The sequence below is a fragment of the Camarhynchus parvulus genome, chromosome 2, assembly GCF_901933205.1.
Source record: "Camarhynchus parvulus chromosome 2, STF_HiC, whole genome shotgun sequence".
NCBI lineage: Eukaryota > Metazoa > Chordata > Aves > Passeriformes > Thraupidae > Camarhynchus > Camarhynchus parvulus.
Window position 1 is genome coordinate 31,593,330 of NC_044572.1, and position 22,872 is coordinate 31,616,201.

General features: G+C 39.0%; 1 pseudogene; it reads left to right on the forward strand.

Annotated features, from left to right (window-relative positions):
* Positions 1-7,002: 7,002 nt before the first annotated feature.
* The window catches only part of LOC115912194, a 56,406-nt pseudogene continuing 40,536 nt past the window's right edge, over positions 7,003-22,872 (forward strand).

Sequence of the window (22,872 nt, forward strand, 5' to 3'; positions counted from 1 at the left end):
ACACACACACACACACACACACACACACACACACACACACACACACACACATGGACAGATAAAATAGAAATTTAGAAAATGGAAGATAACTCAGTTTGATAGAGATAAAGCATCAAAGTGTCACTGTGTTGCACACAGGGAATGAATATAACAAATAGATGGAAACCTGAAAGTACTGACTTCAACTCGTGGAAAATATATTGAGCTTTTCTTAGTGAAATGTCAACAGGCTCCTGCATTGTGTTATACTAAAATAACTTTTATGGTATGCCAAATTGCTAATGATAATGTTATACTATTTTTTTTTTAATCCTAAAAATTTTTATGTACTTTACTGTACTTTTGCAGTAAATAAGTAATGCTGTTTCACAAAGGAAGAAATACATAGAGGATCACAGGATCATTTAGGTTGGAAAAGACCTTTAACATTGTTGAGCTCAACTGAAAAGCTAACACTGCAAATCCCACCACTAAAACATGTCCCTGACCACCACATATACACAAAAGAGGGCCACTTCCTTCCATTTTCAAAAAGATTTATAATTTATAATTTGAGACTCCTAACCTTGTACTGCAAAACAGAATAATCTTTCCTGAGATATAAAATATATTATCTTTATTATATGTTTGATTAAATACCTGTTAAAATCTCAGTAACTTCTCTTTGAATGTCAAACTTCTGAAGTCAGTCTATGTTGTAATTCAAAGTAAATGGACATCTGACCAACTAATATATCTTTATTGACCAATTTTTTAGTATTGTGGCAGTGGTATGTTTTGAAGCAAATTCTATATTACTGGTTAGAGTAGTCCTCTGCTTACACCATTTCGAATATACAGTATCAGAAAATAACAAACTCTTACATAAGGACATAAGGATGAATATGCATATTACATTTTACCCTTTTAGTCCTTCAAATGTGATCATTCTACTCTGGGAATCATGAAATGTGACACCAAACTGAGTATTTCTGTCCACAACTGTAAATTCTCTACCATTGCTAAAATTATCTGAAGTTACATTTTGTATTTTTTCCATTAGCTTTCTTTTCTGTCCAGCTAGGTAGCAAATATCAGGATTAATTCATATTGAACTTCTAATGCCTTCCGTGTCCCTGCTTCCCATTCCTTTTCCTTTCCCCAAAGCTGCTTGCATCATTTCCTGATATCCTGAGATTTGACAATGAAAATGGAAGTACTGTGGGGACCTAGAGCTGGTATGTGCTATCTTTGCTTGCTAGAATACCTTCCATGGAGAGAGGCAGTGAGATACCTTTTCTAGAACAGCCTCACTAAAAATGACCAGAAGTTATCACAAGCAGATGGATTGGTGCTTTGCCTAACTACTGTTGATATAATGATGGGCATTTTTCTATTCAGTTTAGTATGGTTTGTTGGGTGGTTTTCATAGCAAGTAGCAAAAATTGCCTACTTCTAAATTGCCAGGTCAAGGAACATAGGCATTTCCTTGACTTACATGAGCAGCAATATAAGATTCATAATATACAAATTCAAAGTTCTATCTATAATTTCTACTTCTGTGTATGGAAAATACCTAGCCTTGAGCATTTAATAATTTCTTACAACAATATTTTAAACAACAACCCTTTAAAACCCCCTTATTTAAACAACAACCCTTTAAAAAATAAAAAAATGTTTCAACTTTTAGAATTTGTCCTGGGAAGGAGAAACTGTTTTTAACTGAAGCTTATTGGAGACCATAAATATTGAGAGATTTCTTTATCAGGTACATATTTTACAGCATTTCTGGAATTTTTTACTTTCTCTCTTGCATCTGTTCCCTCATGCATCTGTGCTGTATCCTAGCCTAGGTTGCCATTAAGACCTCTCTCATTGCCTTTTCAAATGCTATAGCTTTTTATTTGAATAACCTTTTGCTTCTTGCTAAACACATTGCAGAAACACATAGACCAGACAAAAGAAGTACTCTCTCCTAAATATTTATATTGGAAAACTCCTTTGGAAAGTATTTCAGCTGAATGAGATCTCTGTTCCATCCCCACATATTATGGAAACTTAGTCCAAATTTTTAAAATAAGAGTTTGCAGGGCAGGGAGTGTTTATCAAAAAATGTTTGTGCTGCTGATCTAAAATTCTGTTAAGCATTTATTTTTATGTTATTTTTAGTTGAATGCATAGCTTTGCATCACTTGTATGCACTTTAAAGGAAAGTCTTGGACCAAATTCAAGGAAGAACCTAATCTTAAAGCTGGCTGACCTTTTGGTGTTGACACATTTGTCAAAGTTCTGAAAGATTCTTGAAACTACTGAAAGCAAGTAGCAACAGAGGCATTCTAGCATAGACCTAGACACATCCAGATTTTTTAAAAGTAAGTGAATTAACAAGGTATTGATTTACTTTCACAGCTCAGTTTCCTAACTTAAATTGATGCTGATATGTATGTCTGCTAAGTGGACATGTACATCTTTTAGGACTTTAAGCTTCTTAAGTTTGTACATCAACAAGTATATAAAACACTTTCCACTTGCTATCTCCTTTTTGTCAGTTCTACTTCAGTCTTGCAGATAGAGATTCTCTGCTTACAGTTTTAAAAATCTAAGGGATTAATATGCAAAATTAAACAGGTGAGTGGAAAAAAGCCAAGCAATTGAAAGCCAAACCAAGTGAAGTAATTTTTTCCAGTCACACATTTTAGTTTTTTATTGTTGCAATTTTTGTTTAGGCATGCCAGTTTTTTCATCATTTTATGTCAATTCCTAGCTGGATACTTCCATAACTAGATGTGGAAGAAGTGTTTATTTAAAGGAGAAAAAAAGATAGCTAGAGCATAAACAGGATGCTGGTTGGTGTACCTTTTCCCCCTAAAGTCTTCCGTTTTTATTGACAGCAGTGACTAAAGTTTACTGCCACTCATAAAGGGAAGTCAAGATCATTGAAGCAGGCAAGAATTACCTGAGAGTGGGATGAGAAGGGTGATAAAATACTTAATTAGGGAAAAAAAAGAGTACATTACAAAATAGGAGACTGAAATACTAAAAGAAACCTGAATGGAGTCTAAAATTATAGTACACAAACAGGAAAACCAGTAGTTACCATTATTAGTTACCATATGGAGCTAGAAGAAGGTGGAGAATAGGTAGGATATTCCCTTTGCAAATATACTTTTTTTAATGCTTTTGACTTTTGGCACAACACTGGTCTTGCACATGGTGCTAGCGCTTCTTTCTATCTTGAGCAGAAGTCACAGAGTCACTATTGAAAAGTCTTTGAAAGTGTAAATCCTTTATAGTGTTTATTTTTCTAACTGCTGGACTTGCAGACAGAGTAGCATATGGTTAAAAGTAGATTCCCCTGGGAGCTGTGCATGGACATAGTAAATGTCAATCATGCTGGATATTACCATCTGTTTACATTAAGAGAAGCAATCAATTTTTACAGATTGTCATGAACCAGAGAGATTTTTCTACATACATAGAAAAAATTCTATTTCCCTCAGCTGTTTTTTCTCTTTCTCTTTTATAACAGCATGAAACTGCACAGAAATAAAGTTGGTAGCCTTGATGGAATAAAAATACTCTGGTTTAAATGGTAAGAGTTTAAGATGTTAAATAATCATATATTTGGGCTCCTGCTCTTAAATATGAGCAGAACTGATTTCACTGGCATCCAATGTCAAGTTACTGAAAACATTCAAGTGGTATAATTCAGATGTATTGTAGTAAATGTGGCTTTTGCATTAAACACAATCCACACTTCTACATTCACATATCTAAGTTTCACTTTTGTTGAAATAAGTGCCAAAAGACTTTTTCTAAAACTAAGATTGAAACCTTTGGGTAGTCTTCTATTTTTACACTTGTAGATTTCAAAATTAGTTTGGCATTGAGGATCACCTTGCTACTTATTCTTTCTATTTCGCCAGTAATAATTAGCGAATGCACCCTTGTTCCTCCTTTAGTTGTGACTGTTCAATAGCCTCTATGTTCTGCTTGTTTTAGCACAGTAGTCTGTTACCACACTGTTAGAATAAAATTTCTCACTCTTAAGAACTCTAGTCTATATTAGATTGTTATCTAATTAATTGTGGTAGCTGACATGTTAATATGCATGTGAAGAGTAGAGAGCTAGAGAACAATGGAGTATGTAACAAACCAATATGTAAAGAGGCTTTACCCACAAAAATGCTAAATTTAATCCTGTTTCTATTTGATTTCTTCCATTCTTTCAAGTTCTGCTTGTGCCCTGCAGAGAAAGAAAAAATAAGAAAATAAAAACATCATCATCTGTGGTCTTGAGGAGATATCTAGCAAACACACAAGAACCCATGCAGTGAAAAGAAGCTGACTGAGATAAATATTTATTGCACCAAACCCTTACCAGTTGGACAGCAATGATACATGGAGGAAAATCAAAAGTGAAAGTTATTGTGGAAGATGATAACAGATTTCAAACAGGTTCAGAAAAAGAATTTGGCGATTACCTTTTTTTCATATTGAAGAAATAAAAATACATGTACCACAATAATCTGTGTGTACCCCTTCATTTGAATGATTTGAAAGAATGTACCATGCGACCCCTCAGCTGAACTAAACAAAGCTTTTCACAAAAATTCCACAAGCAGTTTTTAATAAGGATCAGAAAATTACTTTTTGAAGGTGCCAACCTTTTTAATTTCAGAGAACAAAAGCATCTATTATACTACTTTGCTGACATCTTAGAGATCAATATCTTTTTCACTTACATCTAGTCAACTGTCACCTTATATCCCTCAAAATGTATTATTATGATCTCAAGTTACTGTTGAATTTGTCTGTTAACAATCTGTTAATTGTCCATCTGACTGGCCAGCTAAGAAATTCAAATATCTACTCTATACATTGGGTTGAATATATGTATTCATTGTGCTACAGCTGCAGTAGCTAACTAGAAAATTTGCATCGAAGCTTTTACCCATACTCTTGCTGAAGTGCACTCCTACAAGATTTTCTGCTGAATATTTGAGATAAGATTTAAAGAAACAAAAGGATTATCAAAAAATAATAAGGCAAGTAAATCTTGAGGACAAATTATGAGGACAGTCACTGAGGTTACAGAAGTCAGAAAAACACTTTGGGTCAACTTTAAGGATTTTTCATCCTTGTTTAATTATAGATATTTTAAGTTTTCTTTAAAGCATGTTTTCTTTTATTTCACCACAGGAAATGGGGAAATTACATGCCTTCAGTAGATAGGTAGGTAGGTAGGTAGGTAGGTAGGTAGGTAGGTAGGTAGGTAGGTAGGTAGGTAGGTAGGTAGGTAGATAGATAGATAGATAAATAGATAGATAGATAGATTAGATAGATAGATAGATAGATAGATAGATAGATAGATAGATAGATAGATAGATAGATAGATAGATATAGATAGATAGATAGATGATAGATAAAATTTTTTCATCAGTGCCCATTTAAGTTTGTAGACTTCTCTGACTGTGACCCAAGAGGCAGGTTCTTCTGGGGAAGCCTGGAAAAACCCCTGCACTTACACCAAGGCAGGTGTTTTCTCTGCCGCTCTGTGATTCCAGAAAAGAGACGTAGCTCAAGCTTAGCTGTGAGGAGCTATATCACACAGATCGATGTCTCCAAAGAGTAAAAGAAGCCAAAAAGAAAAATTCTCTTTCAGTTTCCTTGAGAAAGGTGAAAAGTGCTCTGAAAGTTGGTTACATGCTGAATGTTGACCAAGTGAAGCATGAAAAGCAAATGGATGGCACTGGTGAGAGAGCCAAGCCCCAAGCCCTAGCAACACTGCTGAATTCTGGCTGACCCCTGCAGAGGGGAAAGTAATCGCCTTCTCTTAGAACATAAGAACAAAGGTGCTCACAGAAAAGAAACCAGGGGAAGAAATGTAATGTCCTGTGTGCTGCAAAATAAGGAGAGTAAAATTCATCAAACAGCACTACAGTTTTCTGCAAAAAGAAAGCAAGCCATCTCCAGAGGTCTGTGGGGCAGCAGCCTGGCACAACAAGGTGGGTTGCTGGGCATTGCCTCACTATTAGTGCTCAGCTCCTGAGAGAGCTCCCATGCAGCAGCACAGGGCTCTGTGCACTCTGAGGTACTGGTCTCTAAGCCACATTGGTAGTAGACTCAACTCACAGTTCCATCCCAGATGTTTTCTTGAAAACAACGCCACGATCACAGAGGTCTCCAGATGCCCACACCAAGAGCAGGCACATATTTTAAAAGGGGTTTTGCATTAGTCACATGACAAAAATCAACTTTTTCTGGGATGAGTGGCTGTCTACAGAGATGCTCTAAAGCTTGGCAGACCACCATGAGCTGGCAGAGACATGAGCAGCCTCTAAGTGCCAAACTGAAGAAACCTCAGAGGGAAACCTGTCCCACACCAACTGAAGCTGGCTTTCCTTGCAGCTGACATAATGGATGTTTTTCTCAGACATCCACAGATATTTTGCTTTCACTGGGTTGAAAACATGTGTTACCAAAATATCTGTGTTTTGTTTGTGCTTAGTCAGATACAGTTAGGCAGCTTTAGCAGCTGTGAAGGCAAACACTAGTGACCTGTGTTTTTTTCTGCAAAGAGCAAGCTGAAGAGCAGTTTTAAATCCCGGTAGGAAATGTTCGTTGCACAGTGAACGTAACTTCAGAAAGCAGCTGTCCTCCCACTGCCGTGGAAGAGGCGGTTGCTACTCTCATGGCCTGAAGTTTAACCAAGAGCTGCCCAAATCGCTGTCCGTGCGTTGCTTCCTCCTGAGCCCCTTGTCCTTGTGTCCCCGCAGCAGCGGGAGCGGGATCCGGTGGAACCTGTCCCAGTTGTTGTTCTGGATCCTCGAGTGGGAGCCGGACATTTGTGGTCTGGTTTGTGTCTAACAACTCCCACCGGACGCGCTGTCCTGCCATCCTCAGGGCGCGCCGGGGAGCAGGTACGGGCAGGCAACAAACAGTTAATTTTTGGCACGTTTCTACACACTCGCGGAGAGAGATGCTGAGACGGGGATTCGTATTTCACACGTTCCCGGCGGCGCGGGGGAGGATGCATCAGCGCTGCTCCGTAGGGACTCGGCGCTGCGAACGGTCCCGAATTCCCCCAAACCCCGCCACGCTGCCGTGCCCTGCGCCCCGGCCCCTCCCGCACGGGCTCCGTCCAGGCGGAGAGACCGGGCCGCCGGCCGAGGGAGCAGCGCCGTGCCCCGGCTGCTGCAGCGGGAAGGGCCCGGGAAGCCATCCCCGGGGAGACGGGAACGCGGTGAGCGGGGGGACGGGACGGGGAAGAGGGGTGTGTGCGTGGGGCAATAAGCGTCTGAGCCGGCGGCAGCGGAGCCGCGTCCCGGGCCCCAGCGCGGCTCCCGAGGCGGCCCCGGCAGCGGCAGGTGAGCGGGGCCGGCCCCAGTCTCCCTTTTCCCGGCAGAGCCCCCTTTTCCCTGCCAATCCCCCTTTTCCCGGCCGATCCCCCTTTCCCTGGCCGAGCCCCCTTTCCCTGGCCGAGCCCCCTTTTCCCAGCCAATCCCCCTTTCCCTGGCCGAGCTCCCTTTTCCCGGTCGATCCCCCTTTCCCCAGCCGAGCCTACTTTCCCTGGCCGAGCCCCCTTTTCCCGGCCGAGCTCCCTTTTCCCGGTCGATCCCCCTTTCCCCAGCCGAGCCTACTTTCCCTGGCCGAGCCCCCTTTTCCCGGCCGAGCTCCCTTTTCCCGGCCGAGCCCCCTTTCCCCGGCCGAGCCCCCTGTCCCTGCGCCGCGGTCCCGCGGGAAGCAGCGGCCGGGCAGCGCCGGCGGCCGCCGCGGGTGCCTCCTGCCGGCCCATCGGGGCTTTTCGCCGGGAATTTCAGGGCGTTCTTCCCCCCATCTCCCGGGGTGGGTAATGGGGAAATGCAGAGGGTTCGTGCTTCGTCTTTTCAGTTCCGAAGGGTTTGTAATTTTGAAAACCTGAAGAGCCACCAGCAACCAAGGCGGTGAGAGTGCAGTCTCTCGATGGAATATAGTGTCAGTCTGAAACAAAAAAAGTTGTTTGATTGGTTTTTTTGAGGGAACGGGTTTGGACAAAACCTCGAACTGATTCCACAGCCTTGGTTTGACCAGCAGAGCAGGTTCAAAAATCAGTTCTTGGTGCATCTTTTCTTTGCATCGCTGTGAGGCTCCACTTGTATCTCTTATCCAGTAAACTGGATAAGCATTTTAAGATTAGTTTAACTCTGATAGAACCCAAGAGGTAGAAATACTGATGCTTTACAGTGTCAATCTTCTTCCTGACCTCTTCTCCCTTGACTGTGAATGGTTCTGAAGATCTTGCCATTTACTTTGATAAATGTCATTGATTTCTCTGCTGTACTGGCTCTGTGGCATCTGTGTTGAGAACTAGAACTACAAGAACTGTATAAAACTTGGTCCCAGTTAAAATATTTGTAGCAAATGAGTTATTTTCATGACTGTAGTGTCCAACAGGAAAGTCTGTGAACACTTCAGTTGTGCAAAGCACAGCTCCTCTTCTCCCTCCCGTCCTTCTACCAACGGAGTCATGCTTATGCTACGGCAGCTGTTATTTCTTACCTCCAGTTGCTGACCTATGCCACAAGCAGGCTGACCTTCTCTAAGGGATTACTCCTCTGCTGGGGAGCTGTCTCTGTCCCTCTCAGCCCTCTATCCTATACCATTCAGTGGGCTACCACCTCATTTTAGGAGTCAATGCTGTATATGCTTGTTGGTGTCACAGAATGAACCAATTTCTTGTTGGTATCATCCCAGACATAACTCAGTTTAGACTGTACTCAGTAATGGCTAACTCTTTCAGGTAGGCTAAAAGCATTTTGATTCAATGAAAATTTCAGTTCTGTATTTCTGAGCAAGCAGAGAAATTCACAGTAACTTGCAGAGCTGCCAAGCCATGAAATACAGAGCCCTGGCAAAGATTCTGAAGAGTTAGTTTATTTTTGGTCATGAAGACACAATTTATGATAAAAATTATGATGTCAAATATTTTTCTAGTTCCCTCTAACTTAAGGAATCAAGTATATACAGTTGAACAGAATTAGGTCTGTGAGAATCTTGTCTCATCTCCTAAATGCAACTTGCTGGTATCTGGAAGGAGGACCCTGATTCTCTATCTGTTACCTACCAATAAGGCTCTCTGGAAGATAAAACTACATGGATTTTTGGCAGAGCAGAGATGACTAAATGCAATTATGTATATTAAAATGCAGCACTGATGAAAGGTGGTATGGCATATCCAGGGATGGTTTTCAAAAGATGATGTGTATGATTGTATTTCCAAGCCCAGAGGCTTGGGAAAGGTCAGTGAATAGCCATGGGGAAGCTGGAAAAGCATGTTTAGGAGGAAGAACAAGAAATATGTATGTTTGTGTAGTATAGGTGTTCTGGAAAACATTTTCTGGATTTGAAACTTTCCTATTTACATATCATGTTTTCTTCACTCTGTCCAAGCAGAACGTGCTGATGTTCTGGCTTCTATTATGCATCAGTTGTTGAGAGCTCTGATGGGCAGCTGAACCCTCTTCATCTTTTGTCTGTCTAAACAGAAATGCAGCAGCGGTATTGTCAAACCAATAACCCGCATCTCACTTGATTTGGGTGCCACATGAGGTGATGCAGAAAGCTGTCTGTGCTGTGAGGAACACCACAGAGTGCCTTAGGATGGAGAACAGCAGAAAAGACCTTCAGTTTGGGGAGCTGGCTCAAACACTTCTCCAGCACACAGTGGCTTTCATAGAAGAGGTTTTTATATCTGAATAGTTATGATAAAGCAGGAAAAAAAAAAGAAAATAAAAAGAGAATGATATTTTAACTGGTATCAGAGACAACAGCCAAAATAGCTCTTATGAAAGTGACTCTTTTAAAAAAAGGAGCTATCCCATTTCTAATATAATCATCAGAAGTGACTTGTTGCTGGAGGCTTAGTTCTGTCTAGCATGTCACTCTTCCTTTCTTTCTGTTGCCTTTTGTATAATGGATGTGACTGCTGTCATCTGAATTGCTTACTGCATGAAAGATATATTCTTCTTTGTGCTCAAGTCTCCAGAGCCATCCCCAGCAGAGTGCAAGGTGAGGTACTTCTTGTCCAGTGCACATCATGGTGAGAGATGAGGCATGAGTCACTTCCCTCGTGGGCAGTGATGACTAACTGCCTCTCCTGCCCGTGGAGCTGCCACACCAGAGCTGGGCACATGAGGAATCATCACCTCCAATCAGCTCTCTGATGACGACATGATGTAAAAGCAGTTTATTAGGCTGCAGGATGAAAGACTTTTACAGCTCATAAAGGAGGAAAGCTCATAAGAAGGTAATAAGAGAAGGAATATTTAATTTGCATGAGTCTTCCTAGAATTGTGCTGCTTCTGAAGTGTAAATCGGAAGAGATTTGTATACAAGATTTCACAATGTGTCACATAAGAGTTATTAGGATTAAACTATAAAAACAATTTCTCCATAAGATTTTCTTAAAGAAAATCATCTTCTTTTAGTGTGCATGTCATAAAGCTCTTTAGAAATCTCTTGCTTTATTAACAATATGTAGAAGGCGCTTAGAATTAGGACTAGGTACAAAATGTTCGGGGTATTTTTTTTTTTGTTGCAAATGTTCTGGGACTAACATGAAGTATTTAGTTTTCAACTTTTCAACTGAGTCTATATGAACACTTTGAAGAGAAAGGAGAGAGAGACTGCAAACCAGACCAGACTCCTACCTTTGCAATAAAATTTCACTTAAAATGGCTTTGGAAACTCTGCATTATAGCAACAGTGGATTTACACCCAAAAAGGTAACATCATGGATTAAAGGTTTTGTACTGTTCTTTCTTGCCCTCGAGTCATGCCTCTGGTCCTCCTCTTGACTTTCTGGGTTTCTTTTCCAAAATCTTGAGAAGGTTTGACTCATCAAAATAACATGTTTTTAAATGTAAATACTCCAGTCCTGTGGAAAATTTTCTGATGTACGGATGCTGGTCCAAATTTTGGTTGGAGGGAGAAGAATGTAGTGATTCATGTCCATAGATCAGATTTGGGAAAACCCAAATTTAAGACCAGGGAAGCCAAACAGTTTCCACTGAGTTTTTTAATTATCACTTCTGCATTTTTATGGAAGAAAATGAAGTTTCAATGAGGGAATAAATGTGTGCCATTTATGCTGCAGTATTACAGATATTTTGTATAAGTACCAATGGCAATGACAGGAAGATGAAAAGTAGTCTTTTTGTCTGCTAGCACTTTGTTAGCAGTGTTCAGATTTCAGGCTGGTCATTATCTTTTCAGTTTGATCTTGAGAGGCAGCGGTTATGAATAGGGGCAGGGATAGAGCCACAACTGCCCTGCCGAGACGGAAATCTCCTCCTGATTGAAGCCCATGACAAAACTCCCATCAACATCAAAGCACAAAGATTCCAAGCACAGCAACCTGAATGCATCTGAAATCCACTGTTGGGCAGCTTGGAAAGGTCAAGGTTTTCTTCCAAAGATTAGTAGGGAAAAGAAAAAGACCCAGAGCAAATCATGACAAGCATAAAGAGAAGAGGAAGTTGGCGACTAAGTTCACAGTTCATTGCTAAATCTGTATTTATTAAGGAAGCTAATTTTTGTGACAACTGATACAGGCATTCAGCTGGCTTAGGTGTTTCTGCTTCAAATGAGAATGGGATTACTTTTTTCTTTGGTTTGATGTTAGGGACACGAATATATAAGATTTGGGTGTCACAAGTGGTGTCTGTAGCACTACTATGGCTGTTTACTTAACTAACATATTCTGCAAAGGGGAGACAGAATTTCCCAGATTACCTGCTAAACTTTGTGTCTTACAACTTTCAATTTCCATGTGTTTGTGTTATTTTAAAAAACAAATCAAAACAAAATATTTGTAATCACAAAGTACTTAAAATTTTATTTCAAAATATTTTACAACCTTTTGCAAAGGAGAAACTGAAAGAGAAATAAAAGGTTTTGACATTAATTTAGTGCTTGTTCAGTGTATACACAAAAGGAATTTAATTAATAACTTTGGTATTTAAATCCAGTAGCTACATCTCATAACATGGCTTTAGTGTTCAAAAACAGAAAAATAACCCCTCCCAATGACATTTTTGTTTCTTTTTTTCCATACTGGAGCAAATCCAAACCCTATCAGATTTATGAAGGCCGTGAAGGTTAAGGAGTTTATTGTGTTAAGGAAGCATAAATTACTTCATAAAGCCACAAATGAACTTGTTAAATTAATGTCTGCCTTATGAGTCTCCAGGGAGCACACAGGCAGGGTAAGGCATGCCCTCCTCATGGATGAGATGGGAACTGAGCAGCATGACAGACGTCAGGAGGCTTTAGGAGGGGAGGATGGGCTCTGGGAGAGAAGACTTCTGCTGTCCTGGAGCAGCTGCTGGTGCTCAGGGACAGGCTAGGATGGAAACTGAGCATCAAGGTGCTGGAGAAGCTGTTTGTTACTCTATCAGGCCCTAATAAATTAGATTTTGGGAGCAGGATAATGGTTAAAACAGATAAATAGAAGTGCTATGTTTTTCATCTTAGCTTCTCGTTTTTTCTGCCCACTTGCTTACCTGTTGCTTTGCAGTTGTTACTCACTTATGCTGAGGTTGTTCTTGTGCTCTTCATGTCTTCACTGTCAAAACAAGCTATGAGTTTGTAACTAATGCAAAAGCAGACTTGCACCACTATTTTCCTTATTCCTTCCTTTTGTGTTATTTTCCAGTTTCTTCTTTGTAAGTCATTAGCACAGAAAGGAATCAGTGGGACACATTATGGATGTAGCAGCACATTTTTAGCTGCACAGTGCCCTAAAACTGAGCTCATAGCAAGGGTTCATCTCCCTGAATTATGTAACACAGAGGTTACTTATCAATTTTTATGTTTGACACTGAAAAATTGTTTTGGTTCAATAAGTGGTTTTTAAAGTGTAATTATTTTGTCATATTGAAATATGAATTTTCAGGAATTTATATTTTGGATTTATTAATTTCAAAGGTAAGACTTAAGCAGTCTGTAGAGTTATGAGAATTTGGAATCAGTTGAAGCTATGCTTCCAGGGTACAAAATAGGGATATTCTCTTGAATTACCATTTAAATGTGTTTTCAATAGATTGCCCTTCTCTGTTGCCTTGAGCACTTAATGTGAACTAAGCTCATATCGTAAAAGGAATCTTATTGTTTTTGATGAGACTAACACTAATATCAAAGGATGGCATCAAAAAGAAGAGTGACACTAATTATTCAGATGTGACTTTCTTACCTGTGGAGACAGCAATAATGTGGGCTGTGTTCACAGCTTAAGCAAACCTAAGATTTGATTTCAGTTTGGGTGTGCCTGTGTACAGGTTTATAATCCTGTCACAATTAAAAATGATCTGAAGGCTCTGGCCAGGGTCAGCTCCCTGCTCTGTGCCATGGCAGTGAAGCAGATGTGCCAGGCAGAGTAGTGTAAGTACTAAAAACTCAGCTAAAACTGAGGCAGAACTGATGAATTGGCTTAAGTGAAAGGGAAAAAAATCACATGTGGAACAGAATGTAGGCTTTAATGCTCCATAAATATTTTATTAAAATGCTTTGCTGTGTATTATTAATTTCTCTATCTGTAAACACTGCCAAAGTGTAATAAAATACTGTAAACAAGATCAATTTAATATTTTATGTTTATGTTAACTCTCATGTTTATTCAGAAAAACAAATTACCTCATAATATTAAGAAATTAAATAGTAAAATGCAGATTTTTTCACTTCTGGAATAACTGCAAGGAACCATTCAAAGGATCTTCAGCCAATGATTTTTGAGAAGGTGTTTGGGCATGGTGTTGATTAATAAATACAGCTGAAATATGATCTGTGTCTTTATAAACAGTCTTTTAGCTCTGTCTTCAGGATTTTTTAAAAATCTTATTCTAGTCAGAACTAAATTCTGAATTTCAGTGGCATTCATCCTTAAAGTACATATAGGAATGGGGATGAAGGGCTCTGTGCTGTCATGAGTTGGTATTCACTTTGAAATTTGGGGCTGTTTTTGTATTTTGCAGACAAGGTTCTAATTCCAGGACACTGCTGCATGCAGTTGAGTCAATGGTGGTCACAGCAGATTCCTGACACTGTGAGAAAGGATTCTGCTCTTCTTCTGCTGCATGGTCTTCATATAGGCCTCCAAACTGACCTGAACTTCTGGAAAGCAAGAAAAGACAACATTTTATTTAAAAATAAACAAGTAAGAGATTTCAGATATTTTTGCAAGCATCAAGGAGAACTTTCTTTTGGATTGCCTTTCTCTATGCACTTTGAAAAATGAGGCACCAAAACAACTTTATGTTGTTTTGTTTTTGCAAATAGTTTATAGTGGTTTCCCAAAGTAAGCAGGGCATGCATAAATTACAAAAGAAAGACTGAGTTAAATATAAGAGGAAGTTAATGTTAAGGGGTTAAACAGCTGTAAGGGGTTCTGTTGTTCTTGTCCATCTCTTCTAAATTTCTTCCCATGACATTTCTAACACTCTGGAGAAAATGAGTTTGAGAACGAAGTTTATATTCAGGAAATTACTGCCAAATTTGGCCATGAATCAGACAATATTGATTAATGATAACAATCATAGCTTGTTACAAGCAAAATAGCTCTTTCTAATTTAAAATAATAGGCAAGGTTACTTACTTTCCAAATTGTTGGGAGCTGTGTTTAATCCTCTTCTTTTTCCATGCTTGTTATTCACAGTGTTTTGATGCCATGATGCCAGGTGAGTGAGAATTGTGAAGAATCCATTTCATTCCCCACTTTTTTAACCTTTCCAAGGATTTCAGCCAGCATTTATCAGTTTTTATTTGGTAGTAGGCTTGGGACATATTTCTTCATCAATTCTCTGAGTGTACTTCTAATCTGTATATTTTTGACAGGCAACCATGATCTTCAATTGTTTCCTTCTCATTTGTAAAATTATAGTTTCAGTGTTGTCTGGATTTAAAAAAAAATTTGTTAATATCTTAAAAGACAAAGAAAGCAGCTGTTACCCAGCTTTTCAGGATGTTCTCAAGGAAATAGAAGATGGTAAGGGTTGAGTGAGTGAGATGTATACTTTGTGTTTATGTGTGTCATAAATCACAACCTACTTGTTGCTCAGGTAGCTTCAAGTAAGGGTTGTAAACCACCTAAGTACCTAACAAATAAATGTTACTTGATACACAGGACACTATTAAAAAAGACATGGACGTAATCTGTCTTTTACCTGCTCAATAAACACTAAAATTACATTACAGATACTTCCAACTGGTTTTAGATTATTAAATTGAAGATAAGATGAATAAATAGTTGTCAGCCATCAGACATACAGGCACGGTGCAGTTAAATACAAAATATGCTTCTTGTGTAGAAACAAATTCTCTAGAAGCCATATAATCTTTCCAGGATCGGTTGCTGCTCCTTACTTTGCATTGTTGATATAAGTTTGCTGCCTCTTTTCTTATCACATATCTTAATAGGCATTTCTGTTTGTGAATTTCAAAATGCTGGAAAGAGCTGCACAAGCCAAGAAAATATGGGCTTTGCAAACAAGCTGTGAATGACCTGCCTTGAGGCATTTTTTGTGGTCAATGAGCTTTCCCCATGCTTCCACTGAAACCAAGTGGACTGCTGGGGGCGTGAGCACTTCTAGATGCTGGCAAGAAAAGACATTGTGTAGAGTTCACTGTTCTGGAGTATTTTGTTGGTCAGGAAGTAGGAGAATTACACATTATATATGCATGTGTGCTATGTTTGATTCTGGAGTTGGGGAAGCCCTCTTCTGCAAGTTTACTAAATGATGAAGTCTAAGAGAACTCATTTGCCGTTTCTGTATTTGTTGGCACAATATGTGCCACAGGAGAATTAGGACCCAAAACCTATGTCAGTGTGATGTCAAACGGGTAAATAAATTTTCCATGTCACTTTTACTGAGAGGAAGGAACTCTCTTTACTGTGTTATTTTCTGAATGTCCACTGTGCATACAGAAGGTGATACCTACCTAAGAGTCAGTCTAGCCAGGCAGGTTGAGGTTGAGGTGCTCTGGGAGCACCTCAAAAGTAAGCATTGCATTATGAGATAATTATAAAACTCGAATCATTAGAGATGAAAGTTTTAAAATATAATACATGTTGGGGTTTGTGTTTGTATATAAATTGAAAAGTGACTTTATGACTGATGTCATGACTACATTTTGGAAAGTAACTTTTAATTTTTTTTCTGTGGTTCATTTATTTACATTCTAGTCTAGATTGTATCTTTCACCAAAAATCTTTTTAAAGAAACTGAAGAAGCATTAGAGTATGTGAAAACAGCCAAAACTACCTTAAAAAGCTTTAAGGATTTATTCTTTAATCACAGAAACATGTTGGAGAGTTACTTCGCCTATGCAAAGGAATTTAAACCGTGGGATTTCACATTTGAGATGTTGTTTTCCAGACTTGATATGTTCCCTAAAAGCTCACTGAAGACTGAGGTATTGCTTATTATCTCTGCTGTTGGATGAATACAGTATCTGAGAAATATGGGCTATTCTCAGCCATGCAGACAGCAAGGGTCAGGTTTCTAATATCCAGAACACAAAATCACAGTGCACTGAGGAGAGGTAAGAGTGTTGAACAGGAAGAGAATGTCACATGCTGTGCAAGAAGCAGACTAGTAATAGCATTATGAGGAATTGCAAAGGTGATTCCTAAATCCACTGCTTCTTAGGGTTTTGGAAGCTGCCTTAGTACAGTGCTGGTCTCCACATGCAGCCCATGGCTTGAAATTTCTCCTGAGCATGGCACCTGCCTCTAAGAACTAAGGACTCATCTATTTATAGCTATAAATATGTAGTGTTTCTGGCTAGTCCTTGGATGAGACAAAACACCCTTCATTTCTCTTTTTAAATCTCTGCTTTTAAGCAAGGGAAAATGAAAAAGCTGAGGTCAGGAAAGAAGTGCAGAATATTTGTCTATTATTGTGGTTAGTCAGCTCTGTAGGATGGGAGCAGCCATAGTTTTTGGTTCCTGCTCCTGGGGCTTTTTTATTGTTCTTTACTGAAACTGGAAGCAGTTGTAGAAGGAGACAGGACTGGCAGTTGATTAGAATTACAGAATCATAGAATAGTTTGAGTTTGAATGGAACTTTGAAGGTCACCTTGTCCAATTCTCCTGTGATGAGCAGGGACATCTTCAACTAGACCAGGTTGCTCAGAGCCCCATACAACCTGGTCTTGAGCATTTCCAGGGATGGGGCATCCCCACCTTCTTTGGACAATCTGTTCCAGTGTCTCACCACCCTTATACTAAAAAAACCTTTTTCCTAATATTCAGTCTAAGTCTACTCTCTTTTAGTGTAAAACTATTTTCCCTTTTCCTGTAGCAACAAGCCCTGCTAAAAAGTTTGTCCATATCTTTCTTGTAAGTCCCCATTAAGTACTGAAAGGCTGTTGTAACATGTCCTCAGAGCTTTCTCTTCTCCAGCCTGAACAATCCCAATTCTCTCAGCCTCTTCTCAGAGGAGAGGTGCTCCATCCCTCTAAGCATCTTTGTGGCCCTCCTCTGGACCCATGCCCTTCCAGAAAATGTGAGGCTCACTTTTGGGATCTGAGTTGGAAAATTATGTTCTTCACCTCTGCAATTATTGAGACAGTGTGCTGCTCCATCCCACCCCTTTAATTACTCTCTGAGAGCAAGAAATCCAATCTTACAGCGTCTGACAGTGCCCACCAGCACGATCTGTGAAAGGGATTTGGGGTGAATATGTCGGATCTTGGCTGACTGTCATGAGAACAGGTTGAGGTTCTTTTGGCGAGGGGGAGCTGAAGGTATTGGGAAGAGCATCCTTTGCCAGCAGTTTTACAAAGGTGGCATCTTGTGCCCATCAGAGATGTCATGCACAGCCGTTGCACGTGAAGGAGCTCTTGCTGGTTCTCAGCAGTCAGGGGGGCCACAGAGAGCCCTGCCCCGTGCCAGGGCTGACAGAAGTCTGTAGATGACAGTGGTGAGACAAGGGGTCTGCAGTGACCTGGGGTCTGCTTGGGGAACTCATGACTGGTTTGCTCCTAGGAAGAATAACTGTTCTGATTTCTAAACATACAAGGGAAAAATTATTTTCATCCCTTTGGGGCATAAAACAATTACTTCATTCGAGTGAAATCAGAGACCATAGAAATTAATTTGGCACGTGTTACTAAAGAGGCTAAAGTGTGTTCAATTGTATTCCTCTGGGAAAAGTTTAAGTTTAATTTTCATAACAACATTTTCTGTTACTATAATGAACCATGTGTTTAGGCATGAAAGTACACATTCAGGACTGCTTGCTCTTTTTCATCTAGGTCTTTTTTAACTCAATCTGCTGAAGTTGAAATGGAGTTAAATGTGTGTGCTGCATGGGACAATTAATTTCCACTTGTGTTTTCATCCTGGCAGTGAATCAGCCAGGATGAACCCTTGCTGGAAATATCTGTTGCTCTTTCACCTTTTCCTTCATAGAAATTATTTAACATTGCACAGGCTTAACTGCTCATTCTGTCAAAGCAGAAGGGAAAAGACCAAATTGCAAAGACCATCTCAAACACAGGTTTGTCACTGAGTTTTTTGTAGACATTAATTAATTTTTATTAATTTGACCGAGGAAATTTCCATTATTATGTTGCAATTTCAAAAGCTGGAAAAATTGGTTTTTGTGGACTTGACAGGTGTAGTTAAAGTGAGCAGAATTACTGAATAGTTTCTGGAAAGCTCTTCAGAAAGAGAATATGCGATCCTTTAGATTACAGCAATATGTTAACATTGTACCCTGTACACAGGGTATTATTATTTCCTTAGTTCAAAAGCATCTGTAAACTTGGAGTTGTGACTCTGGGAATGTTATAGCACTGAATTGAACTAGAGAGGCATGAGGTAACACAGCTGGGTACAGTTTCTTCTTTAAAACAGAAATTAATTTTCTTAAGGTTAGATTTCTGGATGCATTTTCTTGATCAGGTAAATTATTTAGAAGTGTCATATGTAGAGACACATTCAGATGGCTTTCGCCAAAGATTTTTAGTGGATAAACTAAATTTAAGTGAATAAAATAAATTTGGATAAAGTGAAACAAAATACCCCAGCAACATTGTCCAAAATTAAAGAAAAAAAGGTCAATTTTTCACATATAATATACAGAACTGTCAGTTCTGTAAGCCTTTTTTCCTGAGTGTTAGGATGCAATTTACATGCAGTTCTGGTGCAGATACAAAATCAGTTGAATCTACTCAAAAGATAGAGAATGTTTTTAAAATATTGATTTATAGAAGTGTCTTACAATAAAAGCTAAAATAATTCCTAACACTATACTTACCAGCAGTCATGGTATATCTTTAAAATAAAACAGAATATTTATTACTGTACTTTTTTAGACACCTTTTCTTGTAATTTTCAAAATTTTGGTGTTAGTTCATTGTATAAATATTTGTGAACTTGTAAAACTAGGTTTTTGGAAGGATTTAATCCCCTTCTAACATAAATTCCAATAAAGAAGTACTCTATCATATTATGTAGTTGGCTTTACTGCCTGCTGGCTAGAGCACTTAGCTGGCAGGAGGGCAGCCAAATTCTGTCCTTCATTTTTACCCTGCAGCTTTGTGGAGCAGGGAGATATTGATTAAATTCCCCTTGAAGTGGGGGCTGGTGAAGCCCAGGTGTGTCCAGCTCCAGGTGCAGATGTAATGGGTGCCCTGGGATGCTCTCTTCTTACTATCCTGATCCAGAAGGGGATTCTCCTAGCTGTGTCCCTGCCATTTCCCTGTGCTCCTGGCACCTGTGTACCCACGAGGCTGCTGGGTTTGCCCAGATGCAGACTATTGGAAGGTGGGCTGCAAGCTTTGCTGGTCTCCAGGAGCTTGGATCTGCTCTGTGGCAATTTTGGCAGTGTGCTAAGGAGAGAGATTGCTGCATGTGTGAGGAATGCTTTTTTTTGGTAAGATATTATTTAAACAGGCAAAATTTGGGAGCAGACCCAAATATTAAAGTTGTTAAAATGATAAATAACAAGAATAATTTGATAAAACATATAATAATGATACTTATAAGAAAAGGATTAGCAGAATATAGAGATTTACTGTTCCATTAGATTGGGTAGAAAGTATATTCTCTGTGTGCATACACTGATCTTTTTTGCAAGTATATATATTAATCTAGGTTCTTTTTTTCACTAAATCTCTTTTATAAAGCATTTCTCTGGTTTATAACCAGAGAAATGGTTATAAACGGTCTAAATGGTTATAAACGAGGTCTAAACTAAATGAATGGCACATGCCTAGTTCATGCAGAAGCCTTGTAAAGTTGTTAATGCCTTTCAACAAAAATCCCGGTGCTTCTTTCAAATCCATGGCAGAGCTTTCCATGTCTCAGGGTCAGGACTCACTCTACTGTACTTCTGAATTTCATTGCTCCTGATAAAATCCCTTGTGATTCACAGTAAATTCCTGCTGATCCCTGCACAAAGCTGCCTCAGAAAGGAGAAGTGAATGGCAGCAGTGACCTACTGCTGCCTTTTTTCTCCCTTCTGAAGCACCAGGAAGCTCTGAACCAGCCTTGTTTGTGGCAGATGTGGATCCAAACACCCCTCCTGAGGTCTGTGTGTAGCTTACCCAGTCTTGCCTTTACCTCTGGAGGATTCCCTGCATGCTCAGTATATAAACATAAATTTGGTGACATGCTTGAAAATCAGTTTTAAGCTGCTCTGTAGGGTACAGCAATTTGGCCAGATGTAGACTGTAAGAGGGTTTGGATTTGATCAATTTTTGAGATGATGAGTACTTCCTTAGTGACTTGACTTACTCAGGACAAAAGCAGCCCTTTAGCACAGTTCTGAATGAGCATTCTGCATTGTAAATTTGCTGACTTTCCAGATTATTGCCAGGTAAAGCACAGTCAATGAATATTAGTTTTCAAGTTTGAGCCATTCTTCCTCATGCATGCAGGTCTAAGTGTTGACAGAAGAGGTACAGGTGAAATACCAAGCACCAATTACTGCGCTGGTTTTACTGTCACCACTAAAATATTTATTTTCCAGGTTCCTCAGAAACTATTTGCCTTTGGGTTTTACAATCCTAATCCAGATCTTTATCAGACAACAGCTGTCATTTTACAGTTAATTTATTTGTCAGAAGCTTGAAGGTTCATGCTGTTAAGTGCATGATATATGAATAGTGTCCACATATTTCCAGAACAAGCCTTACATGCTTCTGGATAGGCAGGAATGTGTTTGGCTAAAATGTGAATGGAATTGCCTGAAAACCTGAACAGAGTAATGATCTGGTTTGTGGTGTGACTGGGGGGGTCGGATCCCAAAGAGGATCAAAGGATGCATAGCTTTCAGGACATAAATCAGGTCTTCTCAGACTTACTGTCTTAAATGGATTCTTGATGTGTTAAATGTGTGCACCCCTAAAAGAGAATATATTGTAATTTAGCCACAGAACTATACCTAAATTCCTTTATTTGCCTTGGAGAAGTGCAGTAGTTCATCCTGTCATGGGTTTTGTGTACATGAGTAGGCTTGTGCTGTGAATTCAAAAAAACCTCAAACAAACAAAATTGATGTTAGTTGAGGGACGGATGGAGTTATAAAGGAAGAAGATTCTTAACTAAACAAGTTAATTTGATATGCCTATTCAGAGATGCTGGGTTTTTATTTAAATGTCCACCGTGGCTACTAATACTTCTATTTGTTTGTTTATTTATTTTTCAAGTGGCTTGCAACCGAAAAGAGATCCAGACAAGTTGCAAAGAAAAAAAATTCTCAGATGTTTAACATATTTAACAAAGTAACAAGTGTAGCTTTACATGTACATATTGCATGTTGCTGTTCCTATTGCTAATGGAAAAAAGGAGAAGATGCTGGAGCTCTCCTTTTAGAGCCAACATGGACTTGCATTAGTATGCACCTCTAATTTCTACCCTGCTATTATTTTTCCAAAAATCCTCATCTGTGAACATGGTTAATTACCTTGAGTATTAATAAAGTACATCTGTGCTGTAGAAAATGACTTGTTCTGTTGCCTGATACATATGGTAGCCATGCATTAAGATTACCTAATTAAATGTAACAATGATTCAGAGTCAAAAATACTGTTTACTTAGTTGACTTCAAGTATTTGAGTAGCTGAAGTCTGATGTGCATAATAACCTTCTTAATGATACTAGATAGGCATAATTTGGTCTTGTAAAAACCTGATGAGAAGATCTTTATTTAACAGGAGGGTTAAAAGGATGAATCAAAGTAAGGGGCAATGTAGATGCCTATCCCTCTTACTATGCTTCTTAAACAAAGGTGTCCCTAGTACACACATGTATTGATTTTGCAGTGGTACACTTGCATTATAGCTTAAACTGTTATTCAAAATCAATCTGTATTTCTCAGAAAATGCTTTAGCTGCTAACTGTTTCTGTTTAAAAAACCCCCAAAACAACTATCACTGTTAGTAGTATCAATCATTGCTTGTTGGTTAAAAAAGCACTGAAAAATCTCAGAAATGTGTTCAGTGGCAGAGGCGGGCTATGTGTTTAACACTACCATATGCCATCCATCAGATTTTTCTGTCACTGGAAAAACACGGATTTTATACTTTTTTCTCCCTTTTTTTTTAACAATACAGGAGTTTGAAGATGATTATACTGATTTTAAAGCCAAAACACTGGATATTGACAGATGTGTTGCCTCCGTTTTCTGTAGGATTTCATGACTGTTCTAGTTTAGAATCTGTGTTCAAAGCCAGTACCCATATACATGAAACTGTTTATTTATAATTAGGAAGATAGTTTTGTGCATTGCTTAAATTACGGTTTTAGTTAAGCTATTTGTGATTTGAATGCCTTGAAATACTGACATATATATTGCAGCTGGAAATCAAACTGTGTTCTATGATTCTATTCTTGCTTTAGCTATG